Source organism: Dasypus novemcinctus, unplaced genomic scaffold, assembly GCF_030445035.2.
Source record: "Dasypus novemcinctus isolate mDasNov1 unplaced genomic scaffold, mDasNov1.1.hap2 scaffold_124, whole genome shotgun sequence".
Lineage (NCBI taxonomy): Eukaryota > Metazoa > Chordata > Mammalia > Cingulata > Dasypodidae > Dasypus > Dasypus novemcinctus.
This window is the reverse complement of record NW_026688150.1, coordinates 473,579-486,478: the sequence shown is the minus strand read 5'-3', so window position 1 is coordinate 486,478 and position 12,900 is coordinate 473,579. Positions and strand designations below refer to the sequence as shown.

Below are 12,900 nucleotides of genomic sequence, written 5' to 3'. Positions count from 1 at the left end.
TTATGAAAAAACCTCCAGGTGACTGTCATGTCCCTGCCACTCCTCTAACATCCCTTTTAGGACTGTTAACGCAAATGCCTTTATAAATATCCAGGCCCTACCACTGAAACCTGAGAAAAGGCAACGTGGCTTCATCAGAAAGGTGACCAAACCTTGTAGTGCCTAGCCCAGCAGTTCCAGCTGCCTGTTACTCGCCAAGAGCTCATAGACATCCCCAGATGGAGAAACAATAGCAATGGCCAGAAGAAGAAAATGCATGTGGATACTGGTGAGAATGATGAAGATTTGGCAGTCATCTTCTAAAAGTCAATTATTGCTACATGAGAATTCTTGAAATGGACTAAATGCTTTATTGGACTGCTTATTATAAGCATTTTGGGACTAATTGGAATCATCACAGCTGCTGCTACTGCTATGGTAGCTTTACCTGAAAGTACAGACTCAACAATACGTGCATAATTGGCATAAAATTGCTAGTGATTTGTGGCATAGCCAAGAGCACATTGATGAACAGTTAAATAATCAGGTTGATGATTTAGGATCTGCTGTTTCACATATTGGAGATCAATTGTATAATTTAAATTTGTTAAGTGGGTTGAAATGTGATTGGAATGAAAGCAACTTTTGTATTACTCCCAGTTAATTGGTGGAAATCACAGCATTTCCTGTCAGCTTTAGGTATAGGGTTAATCATATTTGTTCTGTTGCTCATGATTCTTGCCTGTGCCGGACAGTGCTTTCGAAGAAAATTGCAAAGCGTAATAGCCATGGGACATACGAATAATCTGATGCTAGCAAAAGCACTTGAATAATTTCCCCAAGTCAAAGAGCTTGGCCAGTAGCCAATGACAGGTAAGACTCTCAGAGGAGGGCAATGTAAGACAGGCATGGCCACCTCGACTAAAACAAAAAGGGAGAGATGTTGGAAACTGAGGCACAGTGGCCTCTCAAGGAGAGACGTGCTGTCTCCATGGCTACATTTGTAATCTAAGGAATGTGGTAATTAAGAGTTCTCAGCAAACAGGATGAAGCTGTGAAAGGCTGAAAGGAAAGATGAGCAGATAACATTTGTGTAGTAAGTAGAACACTTAAACCTTGAGGTAAGATTTTCTTAATCCCTTAAACTATGAGTAATGTTGATGGTTTTACCCATTGTGAACAATAAAGTTGTCTGAGGAGTCTCTACTCGCAGACCCCCTGATCTCAGCTCTCGTTCTTTTTCTCTCATTCTTTCTTTCTCTTTGTTTCCTTCTCCCTTTTTCTCTTTCATTCCTGATACCCTTCGGGTCCAAATCTCCAACACTATCTACTTTGGCAGTTAGTGAGATCCTGCTGACAAGCAAAACCTCTGGAATGACCTCCTGACTCACTTTGAAGTCTCTCAGCCATATAAACTCATCTGTCTTTACCGCTTCCCCCTTTTGACCAAGGTCTTTTCCAGTTAGAATGCAGTATTAACATGTGGGATAACATGGGTAAATCTTGAAGCCCTTATGTTGAGTGAAGCCAGCCAGGCACTGAAGGACAGGTAGTACATGACCTCACAGATATGAATTAAGCAAATTGAGTAGACTCACAGAACTAGGGTCTGGAAGATAGGCTTACAGGAGCCAATGCCCATATAGGCAAAATCTATGATAAGGTGGAAGGGTGTAGTTGTGCAGTGGATGGTCATGGCAGTGGTTCAGTGATACTATTTGGTTTGGCAGGGCTAGTCTGTGGTGGGGGGTTGCATTGGGCTATCCATACAATTGGGGGAAGGGTTGGAGGAAGGAGTAGGTGAACTCTAGGGATTTGCAGGTCTGTGGGATGAAACTACAATGTTGGAAGTGCTCTTTTGGCAAATATGGCAGGGGAGGATTACTGTTGAGGGGTGTGGGATGTGGAGTGGTGCACACAGGACAGGATGTACTTGGGGCAGGCTTCTACGGAATATATAAGTGTTCATCTTGTCTTAGTGTCTTATATCAGTGGGTGGAGACCCACAAAATAAATAAGAAAATATTAAACTCCCATCCTGGGGAGTCCTGCTACGTTCTCAAAGAGAGGAGCAAGAGTCTCTCAAGAACATAGGCAGTGCCTAAAAAAATAAAACAGACCACTATGTCAAGCCCTCAATATTATTGCAAGTAATTATGACTTTATTCTCCAAAAAGTGAAACTTAGTGGTTACCATAGGTCCTGAGGGGAGGGGTAGGGAAAGATAGAATAGATGGAACATAGGGCATTTTTAGGGCATTAGATTTGTTCTAGATGATCTTGCAGTAATGGATACAGACCATTTTAAATTTTGGCAAAATTTATAAAAGTGTACAGCCCAAAATGTAAATATAATGTAAACCATTGACCATGGTTATTAGCAATGCTTCAATATCTGTATGTCAACTGTAACAAACGTAACATTCACATACAAAATGTTTTTAATACGGGAAGGGGGGAAAGGGAAAGGATGTGGAGTATATAGGAGTCCCCTATATTCTTTATGTGAATTTGCTGTAACCTAAAACTTCTTTGAAGACAAAATGAAAAAGTAAGTGTCTACTGGGGAAATAAGTGGGGAAAAAAAATGTCACTGTGTATAAAGGACAACATATCTAACACTTATGCAAGTTAAAATGTAAAAAATAATGTTTTCATTCTTTTTTATAATTCCAACTTTTTCTTATTTTATTCTATTTTTTTGTTTTATTTCTTTTTAAAGCTATTATTATTAGTTCATTTTCTTGTTCATTGTATTTGGCTATTTGTCTTCATTTTTGAAGAAGTTTTGGATAAAAGAAGGGTTACAACTATGGCAGGGAGGGATCATTGCTGTGGGGTGTCAGTGATGGGGGATACATGGGAGGAAGTTCACCTGGGCATACATATAAGACATATAAATGTGTCCAAATGTTCATGGGGCATTGCCACAGTAGGTGGAGATTCACACAATAACCAAAAGAATAATGAATTCCTATCCTAGGGAGCTTGGCCACATTCTCTAATGGAAATGCAAGAATCACCCAAGTACAGGCAATAACTAGTGAAGAAGGATGGTCCATCGATGGGCACTTGATATTGATGAAGTGCTTATGAACCTTTATTCTTGAAATTGGGAACTTAGCTTAGTATTGTAAGGTGCCTAAGAGTTACAAATGCATTGCCTTCCCCCCAGCATGGGACGTGACTCCTGGGGATGAGTCTCCCTGGAGCCAAGCGATTATTACCAAGCACTGGCTGGTGATGCAACTGGAAAAAGAAGTTGACCAAAAAGGGGGAAACGTAAGAAAAATTAGTCTATATGGGTAAGAGAATTCAAAGTGAGATGAGAGGTCATTCCAGAGGTAAGCTTTATGCTCTTCTGAGCAGGATCTCATGGACTGCCAAAGTAGATGCTACCCCAAATAATGTGGCTCTTGAGGGCTGAGGAGACACCCAGGTCCTATGGTCAGGGCAGATAGCTCTGGAGTTTGGTGCCTTGGGTCTTACTTTGGAGTTTGTGCTCCTGAGAGTGACAAAGTTGGACTCACTTGTGATTTCCCTACTCATGGCTCTTTTGTTCCTTCTATTTGAACCTACAGTTGGTGCTGGGGTTGGTAGGTGTACGTCCAAGAGACTTGAATCTCTGGGCTGTCCATGTGGCAGCTAGACCCTGAGCCTCAGTAGAGTTGCAAAACCTACTCTCCAGCTCACTGGACTCACCCAGGTCAACTAACAAGGAGGTGAAGGTGGACAACAGCCAAACCAATGAAATAAGAAAGTCTACAACTGCAAGCAAGACAATCCCATCCTTTGACCATATGGGATTGAAGCCCCTTCTCAATTAGAAGTAGAGTGTGCATCACCATCCCAGAATCCTCAGGATTGGGGAATGAACTATGGACTAGAGTGGACTTACTGGTATTCTACTATAGACTTATTGTGATTCTAGCAATGGAAAAATTATATCATTGGTGTGGAGGCAGTGGCCACAGGAGGTACTGAAAGCAGGGAAAGGGAAAAGAGGTATAATATGGGGGCATTTTCTGGACTTCGAATTGCCCTGAATGACATTGCAAAGACAGATACAGGCCATTATATATATTGTCATAACCTTCAGAATTGTGTGGCACAGAGTGTAAACTACAGTGTAAACTATAATCCACACTTAGTGGCAACGCTCCAAAATGTGTTCATCAATTGCAATGAATGCACCACACTAATGAAGGAAGTTGTTAATGTGGGAGGTGTGAGGAGTGGGGCAAATAGAAATCCCTTATATTTTTATGTAACATTTATGTAATCTAAGTATCTTTGTCAAAAATAAAAAATAGATTTTAAAAATAAATGAACAAAAAATTTTTTGGTATTTTATATGTTTTAAGCTGCCATTATTTCATTTTATTATTCTTATTTGGTTATTTTCGGCTTCATCTTTGAGAGGTTTTGGATCACAGAAGGGTCACAACTGTGGCAAGGGAGAAATATCGATGCGGGGTGTCAATGATGGTGGAATGCATGAGAGGGGGTTCATCTAGGGCATACCTATAAGGCATATAAATATGCTCAATTGTTCATGCGGCATTGTGACACTGAGTGGAGATCCACACAATAAGCAAAAGAATATTGCATTCTCATCCTGAGGAGCTCTGCTACATTCTCTAACAGGTTAGCAAGAATCCCCCGAGTAGAGAGGCGGTGCCTAGTGAAGGAGGACAGACCATTGGACCAGGCCCTGATATTGAAGATTGTACTTATGAACCTTTACTTTTGAAATTGAAACTTAACCTAGTAGTATAGGTTGCTTAAGAGTTACCTCCTGGGAAGTGGATTTGGCTCAATGGATAGATCACCTGCTACCACATGGGAGGTCTGCGGTTCAAACCCAGGGCCTCCTGACCCGTGTGATAAGCTGGCCCATGCGCAGTGCTGATGCGCACAAGGAGTGCCGTGCACACAGGGGTGTCCCTGCATAGGGGAACCACACGTGCGAGGAGTGCACCTTGTAAGGAGAGCCGCCCAGCATGAAAAAAGGGCAGCCTGCCCAGGAGTGGCGCCACACGCAGAGAGAACTGATGCAACGAGATGACACAACAAAAAGACACAGATTCCCGGTGCCACTGACAAGAATACAAGTGGACACAGAAGAACACACAGCGAATGGACACAGAAAGCAGACATCTTGGGGTGGGGGGGGAGGGAGAGAAATAAATTTAAAAAAGAAAAGATTTATCTCCTAAACTTCTTTGAAGAAAAAATAAAGAAAGAAAAAAAGTTATCTCCTGAGGCCTCCTTCTTGCCCAAATGTGGCCTTTCTCCAAGCCAAAGTCATTTAGCAATATACTTGCTAAATATATGTCCCAGAGACTTAAATCTTTGGTCCACTCATGTGCCAATTGAACACTGAATCTCAGCAGAGTTGCAATACCTATCCTCCAGTTCAATGGACTCACACAGGACAACTAACAAGGAGATGATGACTGACAATAACCGTATTAAGGAACAGAGAGAGTCCACAACTGCAAGCAAGAAAGTCCCATCCATCTGCCTCATGGGACCTAAGCTCCCTCTCAGTTAGAGGTGGGGTGGACATCACCATCTCAGAATCCTCAGGACTGGGGAATGAGCAATGGACTAGAGTAGACTTACAGTTGTTGTACTGTAGACTTGTGATCCTAGCAATAGAAGAACTTTTATCATGGATGTGGAGACAGTGGCCACTGGAAGTTCTGAGGGGAGGGGGAGGGGAAATAGGCATAATTTGGGGGCATTTTAGGAGCTTGGGAATTGTCATGAATGACTTTTCAATGACATTGTATATCTTGTATATCTTGTAATAACTTGCAAATACGTGCAGGAGAGAGTGTAAACTACACTGTAAATTATAATCATCACTTTGTGGCAATGCTGCAAGATGTCTTCATCAATTGTAACAAATGTACTCAGCTAATTACAGATATTTTTAGTGTGGGAAAATGTGGGAGGGCTAGGGAGCAGGGCATACAGGAACCCCCTATATTTTTTATGTGACATTTATGTAATCTAAAGTTTATTTTTAAAAAACAATTAATTATAACAATTAAAATTTTAAAAGATTTAAAAATGAAAAATGATTTTTCATATTAGTCAATGTCCTTGAAAGATGAGAGTAAATAGATACACTTAACCCAAACTAATATATTATTATACGAAAACCTCAAAATAACAATGTTGATTGGTAAAATAACATTTTTAACAAGAAATTTCATGTGAATAAATTTATGTATATGAGGGATTACTACTAAGCACCAACTAGCCATACAACTGGGAAAAGATATTGACCAAAAGGGGGAAAGTGTAAAGAAAAATGAGTTTATATGGCTAAGAGACTTCAAAGTGAGTTGGAGGTCGTTCCAGAGATTATGCTTCTGCATGTCTCAGCAGGATCTCATGGACTGCCAAATTAGACACTATAAATAGCGGGGCTCCTGAGGGCTCTGGAGACACTCAGGCAGTATGGTCAGGGCAGATAGCTCAGGAATTTGGTGCCTTGCCTGTGAGTCCTACTTTGGAGTTTGTACTCCTGAGAGTGACCGAGTTGGACTCAGTTGTGCTTTCCCTACATATTGTTCTTCTGCCCTTCTATTTGAACCTATAGGTGCTGCTGGAATTGGTAGGTGTATGTCCAAGAGACTTGAATCTTTGGGCTATCCATGTGCCAGCTGGGCCTCAGCAGAGTTGCAGTGCCTACTCTTTGGTTCATTGGACTACCGCAGGACAGCTGACAGGGAGGTGATGATGGACAATCACCACACCAAGGAACTGAGAAAGTCTACAACTGCAAGCAAGAGAGTCCCATCCATCAGCTCTATGGGACTAAAGTTCTCTCTCAGTTGGAGATGGAATGGACCTCAGCCAACCAGAATCCTCAGAATTGGGGAATGAACTATGGACTAGAGTATACTTACTGATACTCTACGATAGACTTATTTTGATACTAGCAATGGAAGAAGTTATATCATCATTGATGTGCAGGCAGTGGCCACTGCAGGTTCTGAGGTCAGGGACAGGGAAAACAGGTGTAATACGGAGCATTTTCTAGATGTGGCATTTGTTCTGAATGACATTGCAATGGCAGATGCAGACCATTGTATATCTCGCCATAACCTACAAAATTTGTGCGGGAGAGAATGCAAACTACAATGTAAACTATAATCCATGCCTAGTGGCTGTGCTCCAAAATGTGTTCATCAATTGCAGTGAATGTACTTCAAGAATGAAGGATGTTGTTAATGTGTGAAAATGTGGGAGATGTGGGAAGCAGGGCATATGGGAACCCCCTATATTTTTTATGTAATCTAAATATTTATTTTGAAATATATATATTTTTTAATTTAGATATAAATTAGGATATTTACATGTAAAAAGATCACATGAAAATACATTATAAGGATATGCAAGCAATATTAACAGTGACTATTTTTACACGTTGAAGTTGTGGGTGGTTTTGATTTCTTCCACTTACTTTCAACTTTTCTGTAACTATGCATAAATTATGGAAAAGAAAAATAATTTAAATTAAATGTTTAAAGGCAAAGAAAAACAAATCTCATTTTTACTCTAGAATACACTATTTCTTCATCTCATTTTGCATTTTTCCTTCCTATTTCGAGACCAGTAATCTTTCCCCGCCCCCATTCTCTAGGCCCCACCAAGGTTTTCTGGTCCTGGATGCCATTTCCAGTAATATGTACCCATTCTGTCGCCCCCTGCAGGCGGGGAGGTCGTATCGCGGGGAGGCCGCTGTCCCAGGTGCTGAAGGAGGCGGTGCCACTCCCGACCCCTCTGCCATTTTCTCATCATGGCGGGACCCTTGCGGTCTCCACTTTCCAGAAGAGCTGGGGAGATTCAAGTCTTGATCGTGCTTCTCTAGGACATACTTTTGCTTTGCCTTGTTCCGTTTTTTTGTTTTTTATTTCCAAGATTCTAAACTTTGGGCAAGCTTTACATCAAAGATACATGTAGTATTATAAATATGAGGATATGGATAGAGTTGTGTAACACATTAAAATGAATAGAACTAACACTGCTGATTTATAAATGTGCTCGTATCTGAAGGTAGTAGTCTAGGGAAATGAATGTTAATTGAAAGACTAGAGGAGATTCTAGGGACTATATAACATGTGATATTTTGGGTGGTTAATAATACAAATACAAGAATGTTCCTCTTTTACAAGGTGTTAAAAATATGGTGACACAAGAGGAAATACAGCTAATGTAACTTACGCACTATAGTTAACAGGAATATTTTAATTTTTGTAGCAAATGCAAAGAAGGTACTATACCAATGCTTTAAAAAAAGAATAGCGGGAAACGGACTTTGGCCCAGTGGTTAGGGCATCCGTCTACCATATGGGAGGTCCGCGGTTCAAACCCCGGGCCTCCTTGACCCGTGTGGAGCTGGCCATGCGCAGTGCTGATGTGCGCAAGGAGTGCCGTGCCACGCAAGGGTGTCCCCCGCGTGGGGGAGCCCCACGCGCAAGGAGTGCGCCCGTGAGGAAAGCCGCCCAGCGTGAAAAGAAAGTGCAGCCTGCCCAGGAATGGCGCCGCCCACACTTCCCGTGCCGCTGACGACAACAGAAGCGGACAAAGAACCAAGACGCAGCAAACAGACACCAAGAACAGACAACCAGGGGAGGGGGGGAAATTAAAATAAATAAATAAATCTTTAAAAAAAAAAAAAAAAAAAAAGAATAGCAGCTATGTACAGCAGGGGAGGAATAGAGACTGAGAGATGACTATTAAAGGGTAAAGTTTTTTTGTTTGTTTTGGAGTAATTAAAATGATAAATTAATGAAGATTGCAGTGATGAATGCACAAATCTGTGATTATACTAAACACCACTGACTGTACACTTCAGATGGATTGCATGCTTTATGAATATATACCAATAAAATCGATTTTTTAAAGAGATACTTGTACTTCCTCAGATATAACTATCTATGCTTGAACTTATTAAATAATCTAATGATGGTTTTTGTTAGCAGCAGGTTGCCACATTTCCCAAAACGTATGTTTATTTGACTTCTGATTTCTAAAGCATCATAAAATGTAAAATGTGATGACTAAAGGAAGATGGACATTAGCCCCCAAGAATGTTAATACTTTCTATACAATGACTTAGTTACAGTTACTGGCTTATTCATCTTCACACTAGCTGCTGTAAGGTAGTAAAGAGACTGAGGTTTTAAACAACTCTTCCCAAGTCTAACAGCTCACAAGAGCAGAGAGGCATTCTGACCCTGATTTTTACATCTCCAGGGAGTGGTGGACCCAAGGTCATAGGAGCCTGCCTGCTTCTAGCCTTCTGCTCCACAATCTCTAAATTGCACTGTTTGTCCTTCTCCTATAAGACAGAAGTCCACCTACCACATGAGTGTTCCACCAGCAGGAAGAAGGAAGTGGGAAGACTAGATAGAAATAGGTTCCCAGTTTCCTCATTAGGAAAGTCCCCAGAATTACCACAAAACCATGTATTTCTCCACATGCGAGAGGACAGGTATATAACCATTCTAACTTCAAGGAAGACTTTGAATGTAATCTGTGCTGTATCACGTTGCAAATGCATCCAGCTGCTTTGCACCCAGATAAAAATTATGGATTCTGAAGTGCTTACCAGGGTACATAGTATCTTCAGACACATTCACCCCTTTAGTTATGCAAGCATCCAGTGTATACCCTCTTTCCTACATGGAGAACATACTCACCACTTCCCAAGGGCAACAGCTGAATGCCCAACAGGTACACCCACTTAGTTCAAAGCACAGGACCTCTGGGTGAAGTGCAATTGTCCCCCATCTGATACTGATGTGGGTTTTGGTGGTCTGGAAATCAAAAACTCAATGGCAGTTGTCACTCATAATACTATCCAAATCATGACAAGTAGGAATCCCACTCGAGACTTCTTGTTTTCTTTAATGGCAAGCCATGTTATTTGGATTAATCTTCCAACACTTTTAAAACAGCTCTAGAAGCTGGATACTTTTCCAGTCTACTTAAGTGAATAAATGACCTGAAAATACAAAACAGAATGATGAAGACAGTACTCAAAGGAAAGTAGAAACCTAGAGATAAAATGAACATGAATTATTCTTTTACCCTGGAGGCATTTCTCAATTAAGGAACACGTGAACCTCTGTTTTGATGGCCTCATTGGTAAAGGGAGAGGGAATCAAAATGCAGGGGTGTTCCAAGAGGGGAATCTGTAAGGAGACCCTCCTCACACGAGCGGACATCTCAAAGGGCTGCACCACCAGTGTGAGAGCAATCTCAAGTAAAGGAGTCCTCCTCAAGAGTGTTTCCAGTTTGAGTTTAAACTGTCCTAGTCATTTTGGGTACCCCTAGCCTTGGACTTCATTTAACATAAACCATCTCCAGCAGGATACCAAAGGAAACTCTTTTTTAAAAGATATCTTCCTCAAATTCTACAAATATTATTCCAAATATGACAATCAATATGCAAAGACACCAGCTACTCAAGGAAAATGACACCATGAGTGAAAACCAGCAAAAGCAACAGACCACATAACAGGTACTCAAGGGTTTCAGATACTGCAGTGATCAGTCCACACTATAAAACAACTGGGCTTGTTCTCTTTAAATAAGATAGTAACAAATTAACCTAGCAACCATAGAAACATAGTAAAGAGCCCTGTGGTACCAGAAGACTGGGAATATTAGGAGATCAGGAAGAAGCCCATGTGCTTGAGGTTCTTGAGAGAGAAAAGATCAGCTGCAAAGGGGGTTTTTAGGGTCAGCAGAGGCTCAGTAGTGCAGACATCCTTGGGCTATGAAAAGTCAACAACATTTGTAGGTAGATATTATTCTGAGATATTAACTGAAGCTTCTCTGACATCACCACCAACTTGCACTTCCAGGTGCCCCCACCACTTTCAGAATCAATCATTTCCCATATGCACAGCCCTCAAGGGGGGAGAGCTGATTCAATGAAAACAAAGATTAAAATTCTTGTTTGAGTTCAAGGGAATGGGAGGAAACGATGAGATGTGGAGGCGTTTTTGGGACTTGGAGTTGGTCTGGGTGATGCTATTGGGACAGTTACCGGACATTGTATGTCCTCCCATGGCCCACTGGGTGGACCGTGGTAGAGTGTGGACTATGATGTGGACCATTGACCATGAGGTGCAGCGGTGCTCTGAGATGTATTCACCAAATGCAAGGAATGTCTCATGATGATGGAGGAGATTGCTGTTTTGGGGGGAGGAGTGGGGTGAGGTGGGTGGGGGGTATATGGGGACCTCATATTTTTTTAATGTAATATTAAAATAAAAAGACAAAAAAAAAAGATATTCTTAAAATGTGTAATACAGATACCAGTTTTCAAAGAGAATATGCTTTTTAGTCACAAGAGATGGAATACTCAGAGAGAAAGGACTATTTAGTCACATTTATTAGTTTTTACCTGCCCCAGGAAGAGCTTTAAGGCAGTCACACTTAGTCATTGACAACCCAGGTGCTGTTGCTGGCCCTATTTTACAATTGAGGAAACTGAGGCACAGAGAGGGGCATTCACTTGTCTGAGTCACACGACAGAGCTGAAACTTGAATACGAGCAATCATTTCACAAAACATGCTCTTGGGGTTCACTCTTGTTTCCGGTTTTTTGGCTACGACTATCTGAGGTCAATAAGATGACTCTGCCCTGCACCACCCACACTGAGAGGAGAAAGGGTGGCCCACGATGGAGTGAAGGAACCCGGAGGGGGAAAGCTGGGGATGCACCTGCCCCTGGGACTTAGGAGAGCACCTGGCACACAGTGGGGCTCAGCTGGTATCTGTTGTCCAGGCTGCCTGGAAAGGTTCAGGGGGACCAAGTTAGAAAAGGGGGTTCACTCCCTGAGGGCAGGAGAAGGGGACCACCGATGGGATAACTAGGAAGGAGCAGACCGAAGGGTGCTTGCATGGACCGTTGGCAACAGTGAGGAAGGAATTGGGAGTCGTGAACTGGGTGTGACTGCAACTCTTCTCCCCCTGTGCCCTGGTCAGGCCTGGTGCCTTTGTGACCCAGATAAAAGGATCTGTCACTGTGACATTTCCTCTCCCTGTACCCAGAGCCTCAAAGTTTGCCCCTTCCATCCATCCTTAACCCTGGTCCCTGTCCTGCTCAAACACCTACCAAGGCTCCCTATCACCCACATGAGAATGTCTGAGCTTGGACTCTGGGAGAACCCAGCATCAGGGTGGGGGTTCCTGTGGCCAACCTGCAAGGCAATGAGGGTCTTGCGCTTGGAGACTTAGGTCCACCTCCAACCTGCCACCATCACCCTCTGGATCCCCACAGGCTCCAAGCGCCCCCCGGCTGTAAGTTCTCAACAGATGTGACAGCAAAATTTTATTCCTGGGAATCTACCAAGGTAGATGGATGAAGTCAAGGATGGATCTAGGCAATCACCACACCATGGAGCCTAGAGTGATTACAACTGAAAATGGGAGGATGGCAGCCAGCATCCATGTGGAATCTGAGCCTCCTCTCGACATAGAGGTGCAATGGACACAACCAATCCAATGTCCACATAGAAGAGGTGGCATTATATTGGGAAAAGTGGACATGGTGGACGATGGGTATGGGGAAGGGCAGGAAGAGATGAGAGGTGGAGGTGTCTTTGGGACATGGAGCTGCCCTGGATGGTGCTTCAGAGGTAATCACCGGACATTGTAAACCCTCACAGGGCCCACTGGATGGAATGGAGGAGAGTATGGGCCATGATGTGAACCATTGTCTATGAGGTGCAGAGGTGCCCAAAGATGTACTTACCAAATCCAATGGATGTGTCATGATGATGGGAACGAGTGTTGTTGGGGGGGGAGAGGGGGGGTGGGGGGGTGGGGTTGAATGGGACCTCACATATATATTTTTAATGTAATATTATTACAAAGTCAATA

At 42.4% G+C, this 12,900-nt stretch overlaps 1 pseudogene; it reads right to left on the bottom strand.

Moving 5' to 3' along the window:
- Window positions 1-11,389: 11,389 nt before the first annotated feature.
- Window positions 11,390-12,900, bottom strand: part of LOC101441101 (cytochrome P450 4F2-like) — a 44,091-nt pseudogene continuing 42,580 nt past the window's right edge.